Consider the following 27080-nt stretch of genomic DNA (forward strand, 5'->3'; position numbering starts at 1 on the left):
AAGATGAAGACATGTAGAAAACAACTTATAGTAACTAAAGAAAGAGGTGTTAACCACAATGTTCCTAAAAGATATTAAAGCTCAATTTCTCGTTGAGGCCATTTGGATTAGTGGTCCCCAACTCAAAGATCCACCGGGTTTCCAACTGCAGCAGTCTACCATCCCTGTCTCCTCCCCTCACATGTTTGGGGACATGATCAATAATAAGGTAACGTAGATCTTTCATGGTGTGTCCAGCTGTTGCGAAGTGCCTCGCTACTGGTTGTTCCGATTCTTTACCCTGTAGCGCTTGCTTAATGGCTGAACGGTGAAGGGCCATTCTTTCCCGAAAGGATCTGATAGATTTCCCCACATAATGGAGATTACAGGGGCATTTAATAATATAAAACGGCTGTACCTACCTCTGTGTCGTCACTCGTTGTCCATAAGTATAAGTAATACTATACTATCCATCCATCTACATTGTATACCTGTGGTGTTTTTTTTTTCTTTCTTCATACTAGTTTAGCAGTCTGCTGACAGTGTCCACCAGGTCCGTTATACAGTATATTATATATATATAAGCAGCAGTACGGTAGGCCATGGCTGTACCTACCTCTGTGTCGTCACTCGTCGTCCATAAGTATAAGTAATACTATACTATCCATCCATCTACATTGTATACCTGTGGTGTTTTTTTTTTCTTTCTTCATACTAGTTTAGCAGTCTGCTGACAGTGTCCACCAGGTCCGTTATACAGTATATTATATATATATAAGCAGCAGTACGGTAGGCCACGGCTGTACCTACCTCTGTGTCGTCAGTGCACTCGTCGTCCATAAGTATAAGTAATACTATACTATCCATCCATCTACATTGTATACCTGTGGTGTTTTTTTTTTCTTTCTTCATACTAGTTTAGCAGTCTGCTGACAGTGTCCACCAGGTCCGTTATACAGTATATTATATATATATAAGCAGCAGTACGGTAGGCCACGGCTGTACCTACCTCTGTGTCGTCACTCGTCGTCCATAAGTATAAGTAATAATAGTATACTATCCATCCATCTACATTGTATACCTGTGGTGGCTTTTAGTTGTGCGCAAAATATGGAGAACAAAAATGTGGAGGTTAAAAAAATAGGGAAAGATCAAGATCCACTTCCACCTCGTGCTGAAGCTGCTGCCACTAGTCATGGCCGAGACGATGAAATGCCATCAACGTCGTCTGCCAAGGCCGATGCCCAATGTCATAGTACAGAGCATGTAAAATCCAAAACACAAAAGATCAGTAAAAAAATTACCGAAAAATCATAATTAAAAGCGTCTGAGGAGAAGCGTAAACTTGCCAATATGCCATTTCCGACACGGAGTGGCAAGGAACGGCTGAGGCCCTGGCCTATGTTCATGGCTAGTGGTTCAGCTTCACATGAGGATGGAAGCACTCATCCTCTCGCTAGAAAAAAGAAAAGACTTGCGGCAAAAGCACAGCAAAGAACTGTGCGTTCTTCGAAATCACAAATCCCAAAGGAGAGTCCAATTGTGTCGGTTGCGATGCCTGACCTTCCCAACACTGGACGGAAAGAGCTTGCGCCTTCCACCATTTGCACGCCCCCTGCAAGTGTTGAAAGGAGCACCCGCAGTCCAGTTCCTGATAGTGAAATTGAAGATGTCAGTGTTGAAGTACACCAGGATGAGGATATGGGTGTTGCTGGCGCTGGGGAGGAAATTGACAAGGAGGATTCTGATGGTGAGGTGGTTTGTTTAAGTCAGGCACCCGGGGAGACACCTGTTGTCCGTGGGAGGAATATGGCCATTGACATGCCTGGTGAAAATACCAAAAAAATCAGCTCTTCAGTGTGGAAGTATTTCAACAGAAATGCGGACAACAGGTGTCAAGCCGTGTGTTGCCTTTGTCAAGCTGTAATAAGTAGGGGTAAGGACGTTAACCACCTCGGAACATCATCCCTTATACGTCACCTGCAGCGCATTCATAATAAGTCAGTGACAAGTTCAAAAACTTTGGGCAACAGCGGAAGCAGTCCACTGACCAGTAAATACCTTCCTCTTGTAACCAAGCTCGCGCAAACCACACCACCAACTCCCTCAGTGTCAATTTCCTCCTTACCCAGGAAAGCCAATAGTCCTGCAGGCCATGTCACTGGCAAGTCTGACGAGTCCTCTCCTGCCTGGGATTCCTCCGATGCATCCTTGAGTGTAATGCCTACTGCTGCTGGCGCTGCTGTTGTTGTTGCTGGGAGTCGATCGTCATCCCAGAGGGGAAGTCGGAAGACCACTTGTACTACTTCCAGTAAGCAATTGACTGTCCAACAGTCCTTTGCGAGGAAGATGAAATATCACAGCAGTCATCCTGTTGCAAAGCGGAAAACTGAGGCCTTGACAACTATGTTGGTGTTAGACGTGCGTCCGGTATCCACCGTTAGTTCACAGGGAACTAGACAATTTCTTGAGGTACTGTGTGCCCCCGTTACCTAATACCATCTAGGTTCCACTTCTCTAGGCAGGCGATACCGAGAATGTACACGGACGTCAGAAAAAGACTCACCAGTGTCCTAAAAAATGCAGTTGTACCCAATGTCCACTTAACCACGGACATGTGGACAAGTGGAGCAGGGCAGACTCAGGACTACATGACTGTGACAGCCCACTGGGTAGATGTATTGCCTCCCGCTGCAAGAACAGCAGCGGCGGCACCAGTAGCAGCATCTCGCAAACGCCAACTCGTTCCTAGGCAGGCTACGCTTTGTATCACCGCTTTCCAGAATACACACACAGCTGAAAACCTCTTACGGCAACTGAGGAAGATCATCGCAGAATGGCTTTCCCCAATTGGACTCTCCTGGGGATTTGTGGCATCGGACAACGCCAGCAATATTGTGCGTGCATTACATCTGGGCAAATTCCAGCACGTCCCATGTTTTGCACATACCTTGAATTTGGTGGTGCAGAATTATTTAAAAAACGACAGGGGCGTGCAAGAGATGCTGTCGGTGGCCAGACGAATTGCGGGCCACTGTCGGCGTACAGGCACCGCATACAGAAGACTGGAGCACCACCAAAAAAACCTAAACCTGCCCTGCCATCATCTGAAGCAAGAGGTGGTAACGAGGTGGAATTCAACCCTCTATATGCTTCAGAGGATGGAGGAGCAGCAAAAGGCCATTCAAGCCTATACATCTGGCCATGATATAGGCAAAGGAGGTGGAATGCACCTGTCTCAAGCGCAGTGGAGAATGATTTCAACATTGTGCAAGGTTCTGCTGCCCTTTGAACTTGCCACACGTGAAGTCAGTTCAGACACTGCCAGCCTGAGTCAGGTCATTCCCCTCATCAGGCTTTTGCAGAAGAAGCTGGAGGCATTGAAGGAGGAGCTAAAACAGAGCGATTCCGCTAGGCATGTTGTACTTGTGGATGGAGCCCTTCATTCGCTTAACCAGGATTCACGTGTGGTCAATCTGTTGAAATCAGAGCACTACATTTTGGCCACCATGCTCGATCCTAGATTTAAAACCTACGTTGGATCTCTCTTTCCGGCAGACACAAGTCTGCAGGGGTTCAAAGAACTGCTGGTGAGAAAATTGTCAAGTCAAGCGGAACGCGACCTGTCAACATCTCCTCCTTCACATTCTCCCACAACTGGGGGTGCGAGGAAAAGGCTACAAATTCCGAGCCCACCCGCTGGCGGTGATGCAGGGCAGTCTGGAGCGACTGCTGATGCTGACATCTGGTTCGGACTGAAGGACCTGCCAACGATTACTGACATGTCGTCTACTGTCACTGCATATGATTCTCTCACCATTGAAAGAATGGTGGAGGATTATATGAGTGACCGCATCCAAGTAGGCACGTCAGACAGTCCGTACGTATACTGGCAGGGAAAAGAGGCAATTTGGAGGCCCTTGCACAAACTGGCTTTATTCCACCTCAGTTGCCCTCCCTCCAGTGTGTACTCCGAAAGAGTGTTTAGTGCCGCCGCTCACCTTGTCAGCAATCGGCGTACGAGGTTACTTCCAGAAAATGTGGAGAAGATGATGTTCATTAAAATGAATTATAATCAATTCCTCCGTGGAGACATTCACCAGCAGCAATTGCCTCCAGAAAGTACACGGGGATCTGAGATGGTGGATTCCAGTGGGGACGAATTAATAATCTGTGAGGAGGGGGATGTATACAGTGAAAGGGGTGATGAATCGGACGATGATGATGAGGTGGACATCTTGCCTCTGTAGAGCCAGTTTGTGCAAGGAGAGATTGATTGCTTCTTTTTTGGTGGGGGCCCAAACCAACCAGTCATTTCAGTCACAGTCGTGTGGCAGACCCTGTCGCTGAAATGATGGGTTGGTTAAAGTGTGCATGTCCTGTTTATACAACATAAGGGTGGGTGGGAGGGCCCAAGGACAATTCCATCTTGCACCTCTTTTCTCTTTCATTTTTCTTTGCGTCATGTGCTGTTTGGGGAGTATTTTTTGGAAGGGCCATCCTGCCTGACACTGCAGTGCCACTCCTAGATGGGCCAGGTGTTTGTGTCGGCCACTAGGGTCGCTTAGCTTACTAACACAGCTACCTCATTGCGCCTCTTTTTTTTCTTCTTTGCGTCATGTGCTGTTTGGGGAGTATTTTTTGGAAGGGCCATCCTGCGTGACACTGCAGTGCTACTCCTAGATGGGCCAGGTGTTTGTGTCGGCCACTAGGGTCGCTTAGCTTACTCACACAGCTACCTCATTGCGCCTCTTTTTTTCTTCTTTGCGTCATGTGCTGTTTGGGGAGTATTTTTTGGAAGGGCCATCCTGCCTGACACTGCAGTGCCACTCCTAGATGGGACAGGTGTTTGTGTCGGCCACTAGGGTCGCTTAGCTTACTCACACAGCTACCTCATTGCGCCTCTTTTTTTTCTTCTTTGCGTCATGTGCTGTTTGGGGAGTATTTTTTGGAAGGGCCATCCTGCCTGACACTGCAGTGCCACTCCTAGATGGGCCAGGTGTTTGTGTCGGCCACTAGGGTCGCTTAGCTTACTCACACAGCTACCTCATTGCGCCTCTTTTTTTTCTTCTTTGCGTCATGTGCTGTTTGGGGAGTATTTTTTGGAAGGGCCATCCTGCCTGACACTGCAGTGCCACTCCTAGATGGGCCAGGTGTTTGTGTCGGCCACTAGGGTCGCTTAGCTTACTGACACAGCTACCTCATTGCGCCTCTTTTTTTTCTTCTTTGCGTCATGTGCTGTTTGGGGAGTATTTTTTGGAAGGGCCATCCTGCCTGACACTGCAGTGCCACTCCTAGATGGGCCAGGTGTTTGTGTCGGCCACTAGGGTCGCTTAGCTTACTCACACAGCTACCTCATTGCGCCTCTTTTTTTTCTTCTTTGCGTCATGTGCTGTTTGGGGAGTATTTTTTGGAAGGGCCATCCTGCCTGACACTGCAGTGCCACTCCTAGATGGGCCAGGTGTTTGTGTCGGCCACTAGGGTCGCTTAGCTTAGCCATCCAGCGACCTCGGTGCAAATTTTAGGACTAAAAATAATATTGTGAGGTGTGAGGTGTTCAGAATAGACTGAAAATGAGTGTAAATTATGGTTATTGAGGTTAATAATACTATGGGATCAAAATGACCCCCAAATTCAATGATTTAAGCTGTTTTTTAGGGTTTTTTGAAAAAAACACCCGAATCCAAAACACACCCGAATCCGACAAAAAAAATTCGGTGAGGTTTTGGCAAAACGCGTTCGAACCCAAAACACGGCGGCGGAACCGAACCCAAAACCAAAACACAAAACCCGAAAAATGTCCGGTGCACATCACTATTAATAACTGACAGCTCTTTAGTAGGTTTATATTAGTAAGATGTTATTTTTCATATGATTATATTATATACAATGCTTTTATTAGCCTATTATGCACACAAATTTCAATCAAACAGAATCCCCTCTATTTTATGTAACTTAAGAATAATGCTGAGCTGAAACTCATTTATCACCATTGGGCTGTCATCTAAGTACTGGATAATAAACCAGTATACTGTAACTATCCAGGGTCAGACTGGTCCATAGGGTCACAGGGGGAATCATCAGTGGGCCCCAGTGCATGTGGGCCCCAACACCTCCTCTAATGTCATGTTGCAGACTGTGCACTTGCATTATACATTGTTAATATATTAGAGAGTCAGGTACCTGGAACATGGATGAACATGGCTGCTCGATTTACTTCTGTAGAAATTACACCAAAATCCGCTCTCCTGCCAATCAGATTTAGTGGTTATGTTAACATAAATGTATGGGCTGTAGTATCCATGTTGTCTGCAAGTTATGTCTTCTCTAATAGTTGGCCAAGTCTATTAGGCATGAGCCCCCTGCATTCCCCCAGTGGGCACTTCATGCCCCAATCTGACAATATATATATATATATATATATATATATAATAGTGAAGAAAGGCGGCACACGGAGTCTGTAATCTTGGTGAAGCACACAGCAGTTTATTAAATCAATGTTTCAGGGAACAAGTCTCTGGAAACATAGATCTCCACTTTATCTCTTTTCAAGCTTTGATAGATCTCCCCCGTATTGTATGACTTTTCGCTATATGGCAAAATCCCATTTATTTTCTTGAAAGAAACTGTGAATGTTATTCAATATTTTCTTTGCTTCTATGTTCTCTAATTGATCGAACAAACAGTGGAGAGAGCAATATTCTTGTCAGGAAGATAAACAACCCCATTGGACGTAATTACTTTAAACAAAAGTAATCAGTGAAATAAAAGCAAACTTGCTTGTTTAAAGATACTGTAGGTGGTAAAAAGAACTAGAAAACATAACTGCTTTTTGCACCAGCCATATGTCTTTTTTTAATAGTAAACTGACCTAGGGGGGTATTTATCAATGTTTGGAGAGAGATAAAATTGTGAGATATAAAGTACCAACCAATCAGTTTCTTACTTTCATTTTTCATACTCTGTAAAATGTTAAGTAGAAGCTGATAAGCTAGTACTTTATCTCTCACAATGTTATCACTCTCTGTGCTTTGATAAATACCCCCTCTAGTCCTTGTACTAGGATGTTAATAAAATGATAATATGTTATTTATTGTTGTACTGTATTTTTGCATTAGTATAGTCATAAGTGATGGCAGTTTAGCCAGCATCCCACACGGCCGCCGAACTGGGGCGCTATTACATCCGGCCCCATGGTATCTGTAGTGATACTTTCTGAACATTCATTAGAAAACTGTCAGTACCTTTCTTCTATCAGCGGACTTAGGCCCTCATTCCGAGTTGTTCGCTCGCTAGCAGATTTTAGCAGCATTGCACACGCTAGGCCGCCGCCCTCTGGGAGTGAATCTTAGCTTAGCAGAATTGCGAACGAAAGATTAGCAGAATTGTGAATAGAAATTTCTTAGCAGTTCCTGAGTAGCTCCAGACTTACTCCTACACTGCGATCAGCTCAGCTCAGTCCTGGTTTGACGTCACAAACACGCCCTGCGTTCGGCCAGCCACTCCCCCGTTTCTCCAGACACTCCCACGTTTTTCCCTGACACGCCTGCGTTTATTTAGCCAACGCCGGGAAAATGCTGAGTTACCGCCCAGAAATGCCCCTTTCCTGTCAATCATTTCCCCAACACCAGTGCGACTGAAAAGCGCCGCAGATGCTACAGCAAAACAGCTAAGTTTTTAGTAAAATAACTAAGCGCATGCGCTCTGCGTACCATGCGCATGCGCAGTTAGCGACTAATCGCAGTATAGCGAAAATCGGCAACGAGCGAACAACTCGGAATGACCCCCTTACTGATACTATTGATGTTCTTTTTTTGATTTGCAAACTAATTTGTAGTGTACGTTTTTTTAATATTATTTATTTAGCATTAAGTGTTATGTGCTTCATTTGCCTATCCATGAAAGAGTTGTGCTGTGCACAGTCTGTAAGCTACTGTATCACTGACAGCTCACAGTCCTACTGTACTAAGGGCCTAATTCAAGGTTGATTGTAAAACAACATTTCTCATACGTCCTAGAGGATGCTGGGGACGCTTCAAGAACTATGGGGTATAGACGGGATCCGCAGGAGACATAGGCACTTTAAGACTATGAATGGGTGGGAACTGGCTCCTCCCTCTTTGCCCCTCCTCCAGACTCCAGTTAGATTCTGTGCCCAGTGAGACTGGATGCACACTGAGGAGCTCTCCTGAGTTTCTCTGAAAAAGACTTTATGTTAGGTTTTTTATTTTCAGACCCGCTGGCAACAGGCTCGCTGCTTCGCGGGACTGAGGGGAGAGAAGCAGACCTACTTCTGTGAGTTTCAAGGCTCTGCTTCTTAGGCTACTGGACACCATTAGCTCCAGAGGGTCTGATCGCTAGGTACGCCTAGATGCTCATTCCCGGAGCCGCGGCGTCACCCCCCTTGCAGAGCCAGAAGTCAGAAGACGGGTGAGTAGAAGAAGATCAGAAAACTTCAGTGACAGCTTTGAGGTACCACGCAGCGCCATGCTCCCACTCACACAGCGGCACTACAGGGTGCAGGGCGCAGGGGGGGGCACACTGGGCAGCATAAAACCTCACTAATGGACTGGCAGAAGCGGTATAAAGTGCCTGGGCACAAAAACCAGACCCCTGCCAATATAAATTTATGGTAAATAGCAGGGCTGAAGCGCGCCATTAAGGGGGCGTGGCTTAGCCCTCACAGCTCTAATCAGTGCCATTTTCTCTTCACAGAGCTGCAGAGACGCTGGTCCTGGCCTCCTACACTGCTGTACAAGTAACAGGGCGCAAAACGGGGGGGGGGGGTCACAGTAATTTGGTGCTGTTTTATTAATATTAAAAGCGCTAACAGGTCTGAGGCATTATATTAAATGTTTTAGAACCGGGATAGGCGCTGGGTTGTGAGCTGGCAAAACTCCCTCTGTGTTTCTCTAACAGGCTCTGCTGTGGGTCTGTCCCCTATAGCCCCTGTGTGGTTGTGGGTGTCGGTATGCATGTGTCGGCATGTCTGAGGCTGAGTGCTCTTCCCAGGAGGCGGCTGGAGTGGACACCGCCGACTGCTGATTGGGTAAATGTTTTGAGTGTTTTGAATGCAAATGTGGCTCTATTGAATAAGAGATTAGATAAATCTGAGTCTCAGAACCAGGCATGGAGAAAATCCATGGAGGATGCATTGTCACAAGTACAGACCCCCTCGGGGTCACAGAAGCATTCATTTACCCAGATAGCGGATACAGATACCGACACGGACTCTGCCTCCAGTGTCGACTATAGTAATGCCAGATTGAATCCTAAACTGGCTAAGAGCATTCAGTACATGATTGTGGCATTAAAAGACGTATTACATATCACGGAAGACCCGGCTGTTCCTGACACAAGGGTCTGTATGTTTAAAGAAAAGAAACCTGAGGTAACATTTCCTCCCTCTCATGAACTGAACAATCTTTTTGAAAAGGCTTGTGAAAATCCTGACAAAAAGTTACAGATTCCCAAGAGAATTCCGGTGGCATATCCGTTCCCCTCTGGAGACAGGGAAAAGTGGGAGTCAACCCCCACTGTGGACAAGGCTCTATCGCGTCTGTCCAAAAAGGTGGCGCTTCCGTCTCCTGACACGGCAGCCCTGAAGGATCCTGCGGATCGGAAGCAGGAAAATACATTGAAATCCATTTATGTCACTACGGGTACGCTGCTCAGACCTGCCGTTGCATCGGCATGGGTGAGTAGCGCTATCGAAAAGTAGGCAGATAACTTGTCATCTGATATGGATTCCCTGGATAGGGATAGCATTCTTTTGACACTGGGTTATATCAGGGACACTGCAGCCTACCTAAAGGAAGCTGCGAGGGATATTGTCCTTTTGGGATCAAGGGCCAATGCCATGGCAGTCTCGGCTAGGAGGGCATTGTGGATTCATCAATGGAATGCTGATGCTGACTCTAAGAAGGCTATGGAGTCTCTGCCGTATAAAGATGCTGTCTTGTTTGGTGACGGCCTCGCTGACCTGGTATCTACGGCTACCGCGGGTAAGTCATCATTTCTACCTTATGTCCCTGCACAACAAAAAAAACGCCCCACTATCAGATGCAGTCCTTTCGGCCTAATAAATACAAAAAAGGACGAGGGTCTTCCTTCCTTGCTACTAGAGGAAGAGGAATGGGAAAAAGGTCACCGGCTGTGGCGGGTTCCCAAGAGCAGAAGTCCTCCCCCGGCTTCTGCCAAATCCACCACATGACGCTGGGACTCCTCTGCTGGAGTCCGCACCGGTGGGGGCACGTCTCCAATTCTTCAGTCAGGTCTGGGTTCGCTCGGCCCTGGATCCTTGGGTATTAGAAATAGTAGCCCAAGGGTACAAGTTGGAGTTTCAAGACGGGCCCCCTAACCGATATTGCAAATCGGCCTTGCCAGCTTCTCTTCCGGAAAGGGAGGTAGTATGCGCTGCAATACAAAAGCTGTGTCAAAATCAAGTCATTGTCACGTTACCCCCATCACAGCAGAGAGAAGGCTTTTATTCGAGCCTAAACAGAAATGCACCCCCACCAATTTGCGCTATATGTGAGGCAGCAAGAAACAGAGTAACCCCTTGGGTGTTTATCCTAACCCAAAAACAATACAAATATAGAAAAAATGGGGTAACCCCTTCTCTGCGTCTCCTAATGAAATTAATACCATATGTTTCTACTTAACTTATGGATGGGCGGAGCTCTCTCAATCTGCTAACTTCTTCTTAATTAATGAGAGATGTGGTGTCCAGATAGATAAACATGTAAAAATAGAAAAGAGCAATCTAGTGTAGCATATTTTGCAAGCGATATCAGTCATATAACTTTATCAACCTGTGATTCACTCATAACAGATAAGCATATATTTCTTAAAAACAGGTTTTTTTATAATAAAAACTCATCATAAAATATCCAGGCAAGGAAATGATGAATAATCCACAGATGTTACATCCATACGAATATTTATGAGGGTGGCTTCCTACCAGATTTACGGAGTATAAGGTGCACATAAAAGGAACCAATAGATGTTCCAAAAAATCCCCGGGGAAGATTTCAGCTCCAAGAATGGATCACCCGTCTTCTCGTCTGGTCAGGTCGCCGTTCTGTCCCTCTCATCAGCCAACACATTTCAATCAGTGATTCTGATCTTTTTCAAGGCATAGTTATGAGTGCCTCCTATCCCAGGTATATATACCCCTCAGATTGTCTCCCTTAATTACTGGGAGGAGCCACTCTAATTTACAAATTAAATTACAACAGAATAAAACATAAAAATCCCATAACAACTCAGATCTAATTCCATTTTTTATAGTGCTCTAGGTTTGGTTTTAGCATAAAACACAAAATCCCTCGTTTGATTTATACTATTATTCTCCGGGGACAGGAAGCATAATCTCTGTACAGGGTGTCCTCAAAGCTCCTTTCCCGATATTCCTTTAACATTGGTTCTGTCCCTATGTTACTAATAGGGTACTGAATCCCGGAAGTCCCCCCACAGTCATTCTCATTAAAATCAATCCGGTCACATGATCGGGCATATCTCTAATTTCTAAACAAGTTACAATCCCCAAAGTCCCCCTGTTCGGAATACCGGTTCCTGTGCCCCACTATCTTATAATCCTCCACAGTTTTAATATTGAAATGGGTCACGTGATCGGACCGGAAGTTCGGTTTCCACCATTTTTGTTCTGGTCACTCACTAGCAACAATATACATCACGTGACCAGTAGGTCACATGATCGGGACTCAGCATTAGGGATGCAAATACCACCATTTTTGTTATGGTCCTCCGTTTCTTTACCCATAGTAATTTTAAAACAGACAAAACAACAGAAAACATCCCTTTCTAACATACAATAAATCATATTTCTTCAATAAACTACACAATATGAAAAATCATATCCAAATGAAGGAGCTAATTCTCAGTAGTCAATCCGGGTCCATATATCAGTTCTTGAAAATCCTTCAGTCATTCTTAGGAGGCCGGTATTCTTCTTACAAACACTAAAACGATATTGTCCCATGAATAGAGAGATGATTAGACATACAATATTCCGTACATGTAATGCAAGACTTCATTCATACTTATTTTAAAAACCATTTTACTTCAAAATCTTTATTGAGACCCCTAGGGCTCAATGTCTTTAATGAATAAATCAATTGCATTTCAGTCCTGGCTAATCTCTCTGCCACATCATTACATCGCCAGTTCCCCTTCACTTGTTTCAGAGCCCCAAATGATGTTATATCCCCACAATTTCTGTTATGGACACTATCGAAATGTGCGGATAATGCATGGGTCTCCAACCCCTTCCTAATGTTCCGCAGATGTTCTGCAAACCTTATCTTTAGGTTTCTAGAGGTCCGCCCGATATAGAACATACCACAACTGCAACCAATAAAATAAATTACGTTCCTAGTGGAGCAAGTTATGAATTCCCCTATTTTGTGGATTTGTCCATTGATAATTACTTCTGAACATTTATTTTCCCCTTTAACCAATTTACACAGGCTGAAAGACCCACATCTGAAAAAGCCCTTAGATAAGGTGCGTACATTCGCTTTTGGGGGGGACATCGCACTCCTAACTAAGTTGTCTTTAATATTCCTCGCCTTCCGATATACAAATTGCGGTTTTGAGGGGATGATGTCCTTTAATAGAGGATCACCTTTCAATATGGACCAGTGTGATCTAATAATCCCTTCTATTTGTTTATGTTGTATATTATAGCCTGATATAAAGGCCAATGAAAATTCTTTCTTATTTGCGTCCTCTTCCATATTCCCATCCCTTAATTCCTTTGGTGCAAGGAGAACATCCCTGTTTATCTTCCCACAACTTTCTTTTGCTTTGTTGATATTTTGGTCCCTATAGCCGCTCTGTTTGAACTTCCTGATCATAACGTCTGCCTGCTCCTTATACACTCTTTCGTCTGTGCAGTTTCTTCTTAATCTTTGCAGCTGGCTATTAGGAATGGACTCAAGCCAATTAATATGGTGACAGCTCGTGGTGTGTATATAACTTCCTGAATCTGTGGGTTTTACATAATTACGAGTTTTTAGGACACCACCTTCCACATATATGGTGATATCCAAAATATTTACTTTGGAACTTCTTAAATCAAACGTTAAGAATATGTTATAATCATTATCATTCAGATAATCACAAAATAAGGACAAAGAGTCCCTGGTACCTCTCCATATAAACAATATATCATCAATGTACCTTGACCAGGATACCAGGCTTGCCCCAAACCTCTCATTCTGCCAAACGTACTGGGTCTCCCACTTCCCCATAAACATATTGGCATAGCTCGGGGCGAACCTGGTACCCATGGCCGTACCCACTTTTTGCACATAAAACTGATCCTTAAAGTGGAAATAATTATTTTGTAAAATAAAATCTATACCCTTAACCAAAAAATCACATAGTTCAGAGTCATAACTACTATCCTCCAAGAAATCAACTACTGCTTCTATTCCCATATGGTGGTTAATGATTGTGTACAGTGAAGTTACATCCGCTGTCACAATGAAGAAATCTTCACCCCACTGTACATCTCTTATTTTATTAAGTACATCTCTAGTGTCTTTGAGGTGCAACCTATTCTTCACCACCAATGGCTGCAAATGAAAGTCAATAAATTCCGACATATTGGCAGTAATAGAGTTCACTCCGGATACTATAGGCCTCCCTGGGGGACTCTGGGTGTCCTTATAGACCTTCGGTAATACATATAGGACCGGTATGCTGGGATTATCAGGAATCAGAAATTTTCCTTCTGACTCTGAGACCGTGCCCTTCTGTACATAGGTGTCTACCAACACTTTTAGATTTGACAGTATCTTCTTAGTGGGATCACCTCTTAATTTCCTATATGTGTTAGAATCATATAGCTGTCTTAATACCTCAGCCTCATATTTTTCAATGTCTATAAGGACAACCCCACCCCCTTTGTCCGTGGGTTTGATAACTAATTCTTTATTGGACTTCAAATTCAACAGGGCCTCATTTTCCTTTTTCGTGAGATTGAACCCCCCCTAATCAGTTTCAATTCATCTATATCTTTACTGACCAGTGCTCTAAAAGTGTCCACAAAATTTCCCTTCATATGGCCTGGGAAAAATATTGATTTTGGTTTAAAGGGTCTAGCAGGAATTTCGCTACCTATGGTGTCACTTTCTGTTTGTTGTCTTGCCGCAAAGAACCTTTTAATGGACAGTTTACGAATGAATTTTTGGAGATCAACAAAGACCTCAAATTTATTTATACTTGCTGTTGGAGCAAATTTGAGCCCTTTTTCCAATAAGGAAATTTCGGACTCATTCAAATTATATTTGCTCAAGTTAAAAATCTTAACTTTTTCCCTTGGTTCTGAGTTTCCTGATTCATCTATATCTGAATTGTTGTTCTTCTTACTTCTTCTAAACTTTCTTTTCCTCCTCACGTTTCTCTTTTTATTCCCACCCCTCTTTCCTCTATGTATTAGTCCTTTTATGTTCGCTGATAATAGTTCCTCCCAAGTTCTAAAAAATCCCCCCCATTTCGTAAATGGTGGAAACGATTCTCGGACTCTGGGAGGATCTGATTTCTTCTCCCCCTATTCCAATGTTGTGTTGGTAGGGTTTCCCTACTCCATACACCTTCATTCCTGATCTCATACCTATTCCTATGATCTGGATTCCTCCAATTCTCTCGACTATTATAATTCTCCCAATTTCTGAGATCCCTTGCATCCTTCCCTTTGGTATTAGATTCAAATCTATTATGATACCTAGAGGCATGTCTTCCATCCCTTAACTCCCTAGGGGTATGTTTATTCTGTTCCATTCCTCTCCTTGTGGTTACAATTAGATCATTAGTAGGTACATCCTCTGCAAGTTGATCTCCCTTATTCGCCTCATTCTTATCCCCATTGAATTTATTTGATTTCTTTAACATAAGTTCTTTTTCCTGTTTTCTTAATCAAAATTCCACCTTTTCCTCGAGTTCTTTGTATTCAGATACTTTGGAAAAAGGTGCCATAAGAGATTTAAGCACTATGATTTCATCCTCAGTTTTTTTTTAAGGCATCCCGTCTCTCCTGGATAATTAATTCCATGAAGCGGAATGAGCAACTTTCAGTTATCTTCCCCCACTCCTTCTTAAATGTCTCAGAGGAGTCAGAGAAGGTAGCCATTTTTGTTATCCGCAAACCCCTCGGGATAAGTTTGTGGGAAAAATACTTCTCCAGGGTTGTTACCTCCCACCACAACCTCCCTTCTTTTAATAATAATTTCTCCATCTTTCTCATGACGCTATCCAAATCATCATCCTCTAAATTAGTAACAATATGTTCCTCCTCAAATAACTTAACACTCATGGTATGTCTATTTTCACATATGGAAAACATTTTATTTCTATATAAAAAATGGATTAAAAACCTTTTTCTATAAGCAGCAAACTGTTCGTGGGTGCTAATGGATAAAACTTAATTACCAATGAACAATAACAGAAATGCACCCCCACCAATTCGCGCTATATGTGAGGCAGCAATAAACAGAATAACCCATTGGGTGTTTATCCTAACCCAAAAACAAGTTACAATCCCCAAAGTCCCCCTGTTCGGAATACTGGTTTCCGTGCCCCACTATCTTATAATCCTCCACAGTTTTAATATTGAAATGGGTCACGTGATCGGACTGGAAGTGCGGTTTCCACCATTTTTGTTCTGGTCACTCACTAGCAACAATATACATCACGTGACCAGTAGGTCACATGATCGGGACTCAGCATTAGCGATGCAAATACCACCATTTTTGTTATGGTCCTCCGTTTCTTTACCCATAGTAATTTTAAAACAGACAAAACAACAGAAAACATCCCTTTCTAACAGACAATAAATCATATTTCTTCAATAAACTACACAATATGAAAAATCATATCCAAATGAAGGAGCTAATTCTCAGTAGTCAATCCGGGTCCATATATCAGTTCTTGAAAATCTTTCAGTCATTCTTAGGAGGCCGGTATTCTTCTTACAAACACTAAAACGATATTGTCCCATGAATAGAGAGATGATTAGACATACAATATTCCGTACATGTAATGCAAGACTTCATTCATACTTATTTTAAAAACCAATTTACTTCAAAATCTTTACTAAGACCCCTAGGGCTCAATGTCTTTAATGAATAAATCAATTGCATTTCAGTCCTGGCTAATCTCTCTGCCACATCATTACATCGCCAGTTCCCCTTCACTTGTTTCAGAGCCCCAAATGATGTTATATCCCCACAATTTCTGTTATGGACACTATCGAAATGTGCGGATAATGCATGGGTCTCCAACCCCTTCCTAATGTTCCGCAGATTTTCTGCAAACCTTATCTTTAGGTTTCTAGAGGTCCGCCCGATATAGAACATACCACAACTGCAACCAATAAAATAAATTACGTTCCTAGTGGAGCAAGTTATGAATTCCCCTATTTTGTGGATTTGTCCATTGATAATTACTTCTGAACATTTATTTTCCCCTTTAACCAATTTACACAGGCTGAAAGACCCACATCTGAAAAAGTCCTTCCAGGGAATATGGTCTAAAATCCCTCTATTTCTATCTAAAAAAATTCAAATTCAAGATGGAATCTCTCCGAGCAGTGATCTCCAGTCTGTAGGAGGGGGATTTTATGGTGTCGGTCGACATAAAGGATGCCTACTTACACGTCCCCATATATCCTCCACATCAGGCTTACCTGAGGTTTGCTGTTCAGGATTGTCATTATCAATTTCAGACGTTGCTGTTTGGTCTGTCCACGGCTCCGAGGATTTTCACCAAAGTAATGGCGGAAATGATGGTTCTCCTGCGCAAGCAAGGAATCACAATTATCCCGTACTTGGACGATCTCCTGATAAAGGCGAGATCCAAGGAGCGATTACTGAAAAACATTACGCTCTCCCTGGCAATTCTGTAACAACATGGTTGGCTCCTGAACTTGCCAAAATCACAGTTGGTTCCGCAAACACGGCTATCATTCTTGGGTATGATTCTGGACACAGAATTACAGAGAGTCTTCCAGTGGAAAAGGCTCTGGAAATCCAGAACATGGTCAAACAGATTCTGAAACCGGCAAGAGTGTTGATTCATCAATACACTCGGTTGCTGGGGAAGATGGTGGCGGCCTACGAGGCCATTCAGTTTGGCAGGTTCCATGCCAGGGTGTTTCAGTGGGACCTGTTGGATAAGTGGTCCGGTTCTCACCTGCACATGCACCGGAAAATAATCCTATCTTCCAGGACCAGAATCTCTCTCCTGTGGTGGCTGCACAGTTCTCACCTCCGAGAGGAATGCAGGTTCGGGATCCAGGATTGGATCCTAGTGACCACGGATGCAAGTCTCCAAGGCTGGGGAGCAGTCACATGGGGGGAAAATTTCCAGGGAAAATGGTCAAGCCAGGAAGCTTGTCTGCACATAAACATTCTGGAATTAAGGGTGATTTACAACGGCCTTCTGCAAGCGGAACATCTTCGCGGTCTGCACGTCTTGATTCAGTCGGACAACATAACAGCAGTGGCGTACATAAACTGCCAGGGCGGAACAAAGAGCAGAGCGGCAATGGCGGAGGCCACAAAAGTTCTTCGCTGGGCGAAAAGCCATGCAAGCGCTCTGTCAGCAGTCTCCATTCCAGGCGTGGACAACTAGGAAGCAGACTTCCTCAGCAGACATGATCTCCATCCAGGAGAGTGGGGTCTTCATCAAGAGGTCTTTGCAGAAGTGACAAGTTGTTGGGGAATTCCTCAAATAGACATGATGGCGTCTCGCCTCAACAAGAAACTTCAGAGATATTGTTCCAGGTCGAGGGACCCTCAAGCAATAGCGGTGGACGCCCTAGTGACACCGTGGGTGTTTCAGTCGGTCTATGTGTTCCCTCCACTTCCAATCATTCCAAAGGTGATAAAGATCATAAGAAGAACAAGGGTTCAGTTGATGCTCATTGTTCCAGACTGGCCAAGGAGGGCCTGGTATCCGGATCTTCAGGAATTACTCATAGGAGATCCCTGGCCTCTTCCCAGTGAAGTAATTCCCACACTACTTCAGGCTAGAAAAGAAGTAACGGCGAGGCATTACCACCGTATTTGGAGAAAATACGTGTCTTGGTGTGAATCCAAGAAGGCTCCTACGGAAACATTTCAGCTGGGGCATTTTCTCAATTTTTTGCAAGCAGGTGTGGATGCGGGCTTAAAGTTAGGCTCCATTAAAGTACAAATTTCTGCCTTATCAATCTTCTTTCAGAAAGAATTGGCCTCCCTTCCAGAAGTTCAGACCTTCGTGAAAGGAGTGCTGCGCATTCAACCTCCCTTTGTGCCCCCAGTGGCACCATGGGATCTTAACGTGGTGTTGCAGTTCCTGCAATCTCATTGGTTTGAACCTTCACATAAGGTTGAGCTCAAATTCCTCACTTGGAAAGTGGTCATGCTGTTGGCCTTGGCATCTGCTAGGCAGATGTCTGAATTAGCGGCTTTGTCTCACAAGAGCCCCTATTTGATCTTTCATGTAGATAGAGCGGAGTTGAGAACTCATCAGCAATTTCTACCAAAAGTGGTTTCATTGTTTCACATGAACCAACCTATTGTGGTGCCAGTGGCTACTGAAGCCCTGGCGGAATCGAAGTCTCTTGATGCGGTCAGAGCTTTCAAAATCTATGTCGCCAGAACGGCTCGGATTAGGAAAACTGAGGCTCTGTTTGTCCTGTATGCTCCCAACAAGATTGGGGCTCCTGCTTCCAAGCAGACTATTGCACGCTGGATCTGTAATACGATTCAGCATGCTCATTCAACGGCGGGATTGCCGTTACCGAAATTGGTGAAGGCCCATTCTACGAGAAAGGTGGGCTCATCTTGGGCGGCTGCCCGAGGGGTCTCGGCGTTGCAGCTTTGCCGAGCGGCTACTTAGTCGGGTTCAAACACTTTTGCTAAGTTCTACAAGTTTGATACCCTGGCTGAGGTGGACCTCATGTTTGGTCAATCGGTGCTGCAGAGTCATCCGCACTCTCCCGTCCATTCTGGAGCTTTGGTATAAAACCCATGGTTCTTGAAGCGTCCCCAGCATCCTCTAGGACGTGTGAGAAAATAGGATTTTAATTCCTACCGGTAAATCCCTTTCTCCTTGTCCGTAGAGGATGCTGGACGCCCGTCCCAGTGCGGACTCTATCTGCAGTACTTGTTTAATAGTTATTGCTTGTGTTACACAAAGGTTGTGCTTTGGTTATGGTCAGCCTGTTGCTGATTTTGTTCATGCCGTTGACTGGAATTCTGTTTAATGCCAGGTTGTACGGCGTGTTTGGTGGGGTGAGCTGGTACGTATCTCACCCTTAGCTTAACAATAAATCCTTTTCCTCTAAATGTCCGTCTCCCTGGGCACAGTTCCTATAACTGGAGTCTGGAGGAGGGGCATAGAGGGAGGAGCCAGTTCACACCCATTCAAAGTCTTAAAGTGCCCATGTCTCCTGCGGATCCCTTCTATACCCCATGGTTCTTGAAGCATCCCCAGCATCCTCTACGGACTAGGAGAAAAGGATTTACCGGTAGGTATTAAAATCCTATTTTTCCTCTAATGGACAAAACCATGTGCACTGCAGGTGGGGCAGATGTAACATGTCCAGAGAGATTTAGATTTGTGTGTATTATATTGTTTCTGTGCAGGGTAATACTGGCTGCTTTATTTTTACACTGCAATTTAGATTTCAGTTTGAACACTCCCCACCCAAATCTAATTCTCTCTGCACATGTTATATCTGCCCCAAATGCAGTGCACATGGTTTTGCCCATTAGAGGAAAATGTTATTTTGCAATCAACCTTGAATTAGGCCCTAAGTGCCTCTGCATTCATTTACATCTTTCCTAGGTCCATCCATGTACCGCCACAACCTTAAATTTCCCCAAATAATAATGTTTTATGTGACGTTGCCACTGATTTAATGTGTATTGCGCCATAATAAACATTAACAGATTGTTTCCATCTAACAGTGCTCTTTCTGTTAATGTGTTCATTCTCCTTACAATTTTGGTTTACAATCTTGAAAATGTCAGTTTAAGGTCAATGATCTACAGTTACGTCATTAGCAAAGCAGTTTGGTAATCAAGGGTTTTGCCATAATTTTAGGGGAACATTTACAATTTTAGGGACTATTCCACCATTTCACGGCCAGCTCATTCCCCAGACTTGCAGGAATATGTGCAGGGGTCTCCACTGCGTGCATCTATTCGTGGTGGTTTAGCAGATAGGGAGGGACCAAAACACTTCAGAAATGCTATGTAAACTCATTGGGGACATAGCCATACCCATTATTATATGGATATGTCATAGGATGCCATCCACACTACTGTTCCTTAATTTGGGCAATGCAAATGTTAGGAATTTCAGAACATGACTTGTGAACATTACATGCTAAGAATGAAGTGTAAGAAAAGCAATATCATATTACATGAATCCCAAAATATACAGTATTAAACAAATCTAATACTCAACATTTGCTATATTTTGGCTAGGTATTGGTCACAATTACTTTTTGTTTTAAATTTGTTTTCTGTAATATTTGATTTGAATGTTTGCACAAATATAAATGTGTTTATTTTAGTTGATATGAAGAAATCATAATTTAAAAAAAGTGTTATTCTATCTTCAGCAAACTTTTGTTGGCGCAACATACTGGTTAAGCAATCACCAAAGTGCAAACATAAAAATGTATACATTCTTCATTTTCACGTTAAAAATAAGTGGCAAACAGCATACAGTATGTTAGGCAGCAGTTGTAATAACAACAGTAATAATAATAATAATAATAATAATAATAATAATAATAATATTAATAATCAATTGATGAGTCTTATTGCCATTTTGCTCTCTTGGAGGGGGCTAAAACTTAATACTCTGAGTCCTTACATATCTGGGTGATAAAAATAACTAACTGCATAGTTTCCTATGTAATGGAGGCAGGTGTGCACCTTTTTTATGTCTGATTGGTATTGATTGATTTTTATTTTTCATGTTTCTCTTATGTAGCAGGTGTCATTAATCCATTCTTAATATGGTTTTCTTGTTTCACGTAGAACAGCACATTTTACTGAACAGTTCTATAGATTTAATATGAGAAGTACAGACACTGTAAACTTAAAGTCAGACCATGTATGTAGAATTGATGTGAGCAAGTTTATTATGTGTTACTTGATCAGACGTACAAACAGTTTATAGCACCTAAGTCATGTGTAATAACCATCCAACATCAAAAAGCAAACAATCTTTCTGACTTGTACTATTACAGTGCTCTAAAGAAATGTAGTCACTGCAGGAACTCAAGCAGTAAGAACATGCGAAATGAGATACAGTTAAACAAAGGATTCCAAAGCTTTCAGCAAAATGTCCAAGAGAAAAATAATCTCTTAGAAGCCAAGAAATACAGACAGCCTGCTGCTAACATCCATTCCGCTATGTTTAGTGGTCAGGTCTTTCGCAAAGTGATTTACCATTCGGTGAAGTCAATGGACACGTTGTGTGTGCACAGTACTGTACTTTGTGTTTTACTGTACTTCAACTTTTGCGAATATATATTTTAAGGCAGAAATGATCAAAATGTGATTTTTTTTATTATTTTAGAAAAACTAGTAGATTTTATTTAGTTTTTTAATGTCAGATTCACAATTCCTAATTCCTTATGTAGACCACTATGGCCCAGATTTATCAAGCCTTGGAGAGTGATAAATAGCACGGTGATAAAGTACCAACCAACCAGCTCCTTACTGTCATTTTTCAAACACAGCCTGTACCATGGCAGTTAGGAGCTGATTGGCTGATAATTTATCACCATGCTAGTTATCACTCTCCAAGACTTGATAAATCTGGCCTTATGTCTGAGTCTATTTATTGAAATACCTGGGGTGAAACTGATGAGAGTGTTATCTTCTGTACTTGTGATCCTGGTAAATAATATTCTTTGCCTGAACACGTATTCAGCACTATTCTGTAAATAAAGATAGTCAGTACATAATGATGTGCCACAATGATGACTTCACAAGACTTTTTCATATCCTGCTATTTTTATTTTTCTTATATCTCTTTTACTTTGTTTTTTAGCAGTACTCTTGTTGATTTGACTTAGGAGAGAACAGGAAGGAAGCTCTTGAAGCGATGTGACATGGAAACATACAGTACCTACCTGAAGAATCTTTCCAAACAATACCTTTTTTTTTTATAACCAGATCTAATAAACCTCTCACCAACTTATTCTCTATGGCTGGAATAAAAAGTGATTTACTGTATATGGCCACTGAATACATAAGTGTCTGTAATATATATAGATAAGGACAACATTTCTGAGATGGCTCCCTGAACACATACAGTAAACAATTCCAGAAGCAGGATTTTATGAGGGAAGATAACTTTTAATATCCCACATTCTCAAAGATAGGAACCAAAAGATTACATTTTCCGATTATGATAAACAATCAGTGTGTGTGTGTATAAGTGTGTATGTGTGTGTGTATACATTTTTCCTTATTTGGAGTATGAGTACACAATGATGATATACCATGACAGAATTATCAATATTAGTTATTATTTGAAAACACATTGCTTTAACTCAATACCAAAATCAGTATATAAAATATCTTAGCAAGGCATTCTGTAGTAAAGGAAACACATGATGACATTTATGTAACAACAGCTATAAGATTAGTCTAATAAGGTGATTTCCAAATAGGAGACATTTTGGATACACAGGGCCGGTGCAAGGTCTCTGTCAGGGCCGGCGCCACCACTAGGCAGCTTTAGGCAGCTGCCTATGGGCGGCGTCACTTGAGGGGCGGCAACGCTGAGCAGAATGAAATAGTGAGTGACAGCCAGGATGATGTGTGTTGCGCTGACCGGGAGGAATGTGAGACACCTGCTCCATGCTCACCCTGGATCGGATCTGCTGGGTGGGGGCTGTAGTCAGGGCCGGTGCAAGGTTTCCCAGCACCCTAGGCAAATCATCAGCAAACCCCCCCCCAAAAAAAATAAATAAATAAATAAATAAATATACATATATATATATATATATATATATCAGAGGCGTAACTAGGGATTTTGGAGCCCAGGGCTATATCATTAATGGCGCCCCCCCCCCCAAAAAAAAAAGCGAAGGGTGAAATCATGCGCGCGCGCTCCGGAAAAGGGGCCGTGGCCACTAAACGGGGCATGTCCCTCAGTGTAGTAATACCCCTTATACTCTCTAGTACTGGTGCCCCTTTCAAATTTTAGCACATTGAATGAGCCGAAATTCACATTGTAGCACACTGAATGAGCTGAAATTCACCTTGTAGCACACTGAATGAGCTGAAATTCACATTGTAGCACACTGAATGAGCTGAAATTCACCTTGTAGCACACTGAATGAGCCGAAATTCACCTTGTAGCACACTGACTAAGCCGAAATACACATTGTAGCACACTGAATGAGCCGAAATTCACACTGTAGCACACTGTATGAGCCGAAATTCACCTTGTAGCACACTGACTAAGCCGAAATACACATTATAGCACACTGAATAAGCCGAAATTCACCTTGTAGCACACTGAATGAGCCGACATTCACATTGTAGCACACTGAATGAGCCGAAATTCACACTGTAGCACACTGAATGAGCCAAAATTCACATTGTAGCACACTAAATGAGCCGAAATTCACACTGTAGCACACTGAATGAGCCGAAATTCACACTGTAGCACACTGAATGAGCCGAAATTCACCTTGTAGCACACTGAATGAGCCGACATTCACATTGTAGCACACTGAATGAGCAGAAATTCACACTGTAGCACACTGAATGAGCCAAAATTCACATTATAGCACACTGAATGAGCCGACATTCACACTGTAGCACACTGAATGAGCCGAAATTCACCTTGTAGCACACTGAATGAGCCGACATTCACATTGTAGCACACTGAATGAGCCGAAATTTACACTGTAGCACACTGAATGAGCCAAAATTCACATTGTAGCACACTAAATGAGCCGAAATTCACACTGTAGCACACTGAATGAGCCGAAATTCACACTGTAGCACACTGAATGAGCCGAAATTCACCTTGTAGCACACTGAATGAGCCGACATTCACATTGTAGCACACTGAATGAGCAGAAATTCACACTGTAGCACACTGAATGAGCCAAAATTCACATTATAGCACACTGAATGAGCCGACATTCACACTGTAGCACACTGAATGAGCCGAAATTCACCTTGTAGCACACTGAATGAGCCGACATTCACATTGTAGCACACTGAATGAGCCGAAATTTACACTGTAGCACACTGAATGAGCCGAAATTCACACTGTAGCACACTGAATGAGCCGAAATTCACATTGTAGCACACTGAATGAGCCGAAATACACATTGTAGCACACTGAATGAGCCGAAATACACATTGTACGACACGGTATTCTAGAGGGGGGACATGTGGGGAGATAACAAGGGGGCATGGAGAGAGAGGCATACAGAGAGAAAGGCATGAAGAGAGATGGGGCATTAAGAGGGAGAGAAGAGGGGGGCTTGGTATGAGGAGAAAGAGGCATATGGGGGGGGGGGAGAGCGCAAGGGAGTGAGATTTCAGAGAGGTGCTCTGGAGAGCAGTTACACAAACAGACAGTACCTTCAGGTGGGGAGGCAGCTCCGTGGTGTCACAAGCTGGGCGATCTGGTATTATTTGCAGTGCTCAAATGCTTCTGGACCCCGCAGCCCACCAAAACATTATGCGGTCATGGGGGGTTATAAGATAAGCGGGAGGAGACGTAGAAGGCAGGAGGAGGCAATGCGGGAGATTGACGGGGATAGGCAGAGAGAAAGGGAGAATGACGGGGATAGGCAGAGTTGCGCAGCGGCTGATGCAGGAGTCCAGGACAGACTCTTCAGACTTATACTGTCCTGGACTCCTGGATCAGCCGCTGCGCAACTCTGCCTATCTCCGTGTGAAGTGAAGAGGAGCCGAGCCCGCTTGCCTGTGTACAGCTCCGGGAGCGCTGCGGTCACGCTCCCGGCTCCCAGCAGCAGAACACACATGACGGAGGCAGCATAGTGCGCCAGCGCGGTGCGGCGCTATAGTAACGGGCGGCAATAGCGGGGGCGGGTGGTGACGGATAAGAAGTCCTTTCCTCCCTGGGTGAATGTGCCGCCCCCGGACATCGGGGTGGGTATGAGAAGGGAGGGGGAGTCAGTGAGCGACGCAGCAGTGAAGGAGCAAGAGGTGAGCCGGAACGCGGTGGCCTTACATTTTTTTTTTTTTTTTTTACTCAGCACCGCCCTTAAAGTGCCGGCGCCCATAGGCAGCTGCCTAAAGCTGCCTAGTGGTAGCGCCGGCCCTGGCTGTAGTGGAGCCGCATGTCTGTGTCCTGTACCGCCTCCCCCTTCTGCCTTGGCGCTCGTCCCACCGCTTCCTTCCCCTGACCCGTCACCCGAAGACTGGGGAAAAGACGCGATCGCGATCGCGAACACAGCTTCCTCTGCAGGAAACTCTTGGTAGTCAAGCCAGCCAGCAGAGAGTGGTAGCTGCGGTGTGTGCACAGCAACAGCAGCAGCTCTCTTATGTCCTCACAAGTCCCAGTTTGCTGGCAGTGTCTCCCCTCTGTATCCCCAGGTATGTGTGCACTATATATATGTGTGTATGTATGTATAGTATGTGTGTGTTGTGCAGTGTGACTGTGTGCAGTCTGTGTATTCTCTCCCCCCCCCCCTCCATAACACAGTAACTTTCCCAATAGTAGCACTCCAAGTATACACTGTAACAAGACTTTCTGGTGGTCAGCTTGTAGTATACTGTGTGTGTATATATCTATATATATCAAGAATGTATATTTGGCCCTCCCAAATAAATTATGTTACCAGGTGCCCTCCACAAAGTTGTATATATATAATCCAAGGAAGGCAGCGGCACTTCGGGATTTGTTGTGATGAAAAAATTGTATTACACGTTACACCATGCTTGTGTAACTTTTAATACAATTTTTTCAGCACAACAAATCCCGCAGTGTTGCTGCCCTCCTTGGATTATATATATATATATATATATATATATATATATACTCGGAGTCTTGCAAGTCAGTGCAGTAATCGGTGTTTAATTATTAACATTTGCAGTGTATCCTGAAGATGGGAATACAGTCCCCGAATCATTGATAATTAAATGCTGATTTCTTTCACAGATCTGCTAGACTCCGAGTGATATATATAAAGCAAGCAGAAAAGACAGGCACTCCACTTTTGCATGTACCTGGGTGCCCTCCCTGGAATTGTCAATTCCACACATTCTACACATACGCAGAGATAGCTTTTCAACATTTCAGATGCTTTAATATTGCATCTTGGGGGAATAGATGCAATGCTAAAGATACAATATTAAATCATCTGAAAACATTGTAAGCTATTTCTGCGTTTTTTTTAAATGCATGGAGTGGCGCCAATTAGTACAGGAGTATACAGTATCTATCAATGTCTCCCTAATCAGAACCCCTAACCCTAGTACCTTAACCCAAACTGATAAACCAACAATAATATCCTATTCCTAATACCCTAAACCCATCCCCCATACTAACCCTAATACCCTAACTAAAACTGCTAAAATAACCCTAATACCCTCACCTTAATATCCTAACCCAATCCAGTAACTAACCCTAACCCCTAACCTATCCTGAATACTCTAGTCTCTAACCATAGGAGCAGACTGGATAGGCCATAATGATCTTATCTGCCGTCAACTTCTATGTGACTTCTTATAAGACGCCGCCTCCCACATTTCCACCTGAGGGGTAGGCTATTGAAGGGGGGGGGGGAAGGGGGACTGCGCTGAAGATTTGCCTAGGGTGCCGAGAAACCTTGCACCGGCCCTGCTCTCTGTGCACCCTAGGCAAATCTTCAGCCTAGCGCCCCCTAACCTGCAAACCCCACCACCACGACCATCACCTCCCGAAGGGGAGATGCAGGTAGGCTGGGGTGAATTGCATCATTAAACATTTACAGAGAAAAGAGACAACACTAAAGGACTTTTAGGGGGAGATTCAAATGTTTGAAAAGTCGGTTGGGTGTCTGTATTTTCCTGTCTATTAGATAG

The sequence above is a fragment of the Pseudophryne corroboree genome, chromosome 1, assembly GCF_028390025.1.
Source record: "Pseudophryne corroboree isolate aPseCor3 chromosome 1, aPseCor3.hap2, whole genome shotgun sequence".
Lineage (NCBI taxonomy): Eukaryota > Metazoa > Chordata > Amphibia > Anura > Myobatrachidae > Pseudophryne > Pseudophryne corroboree.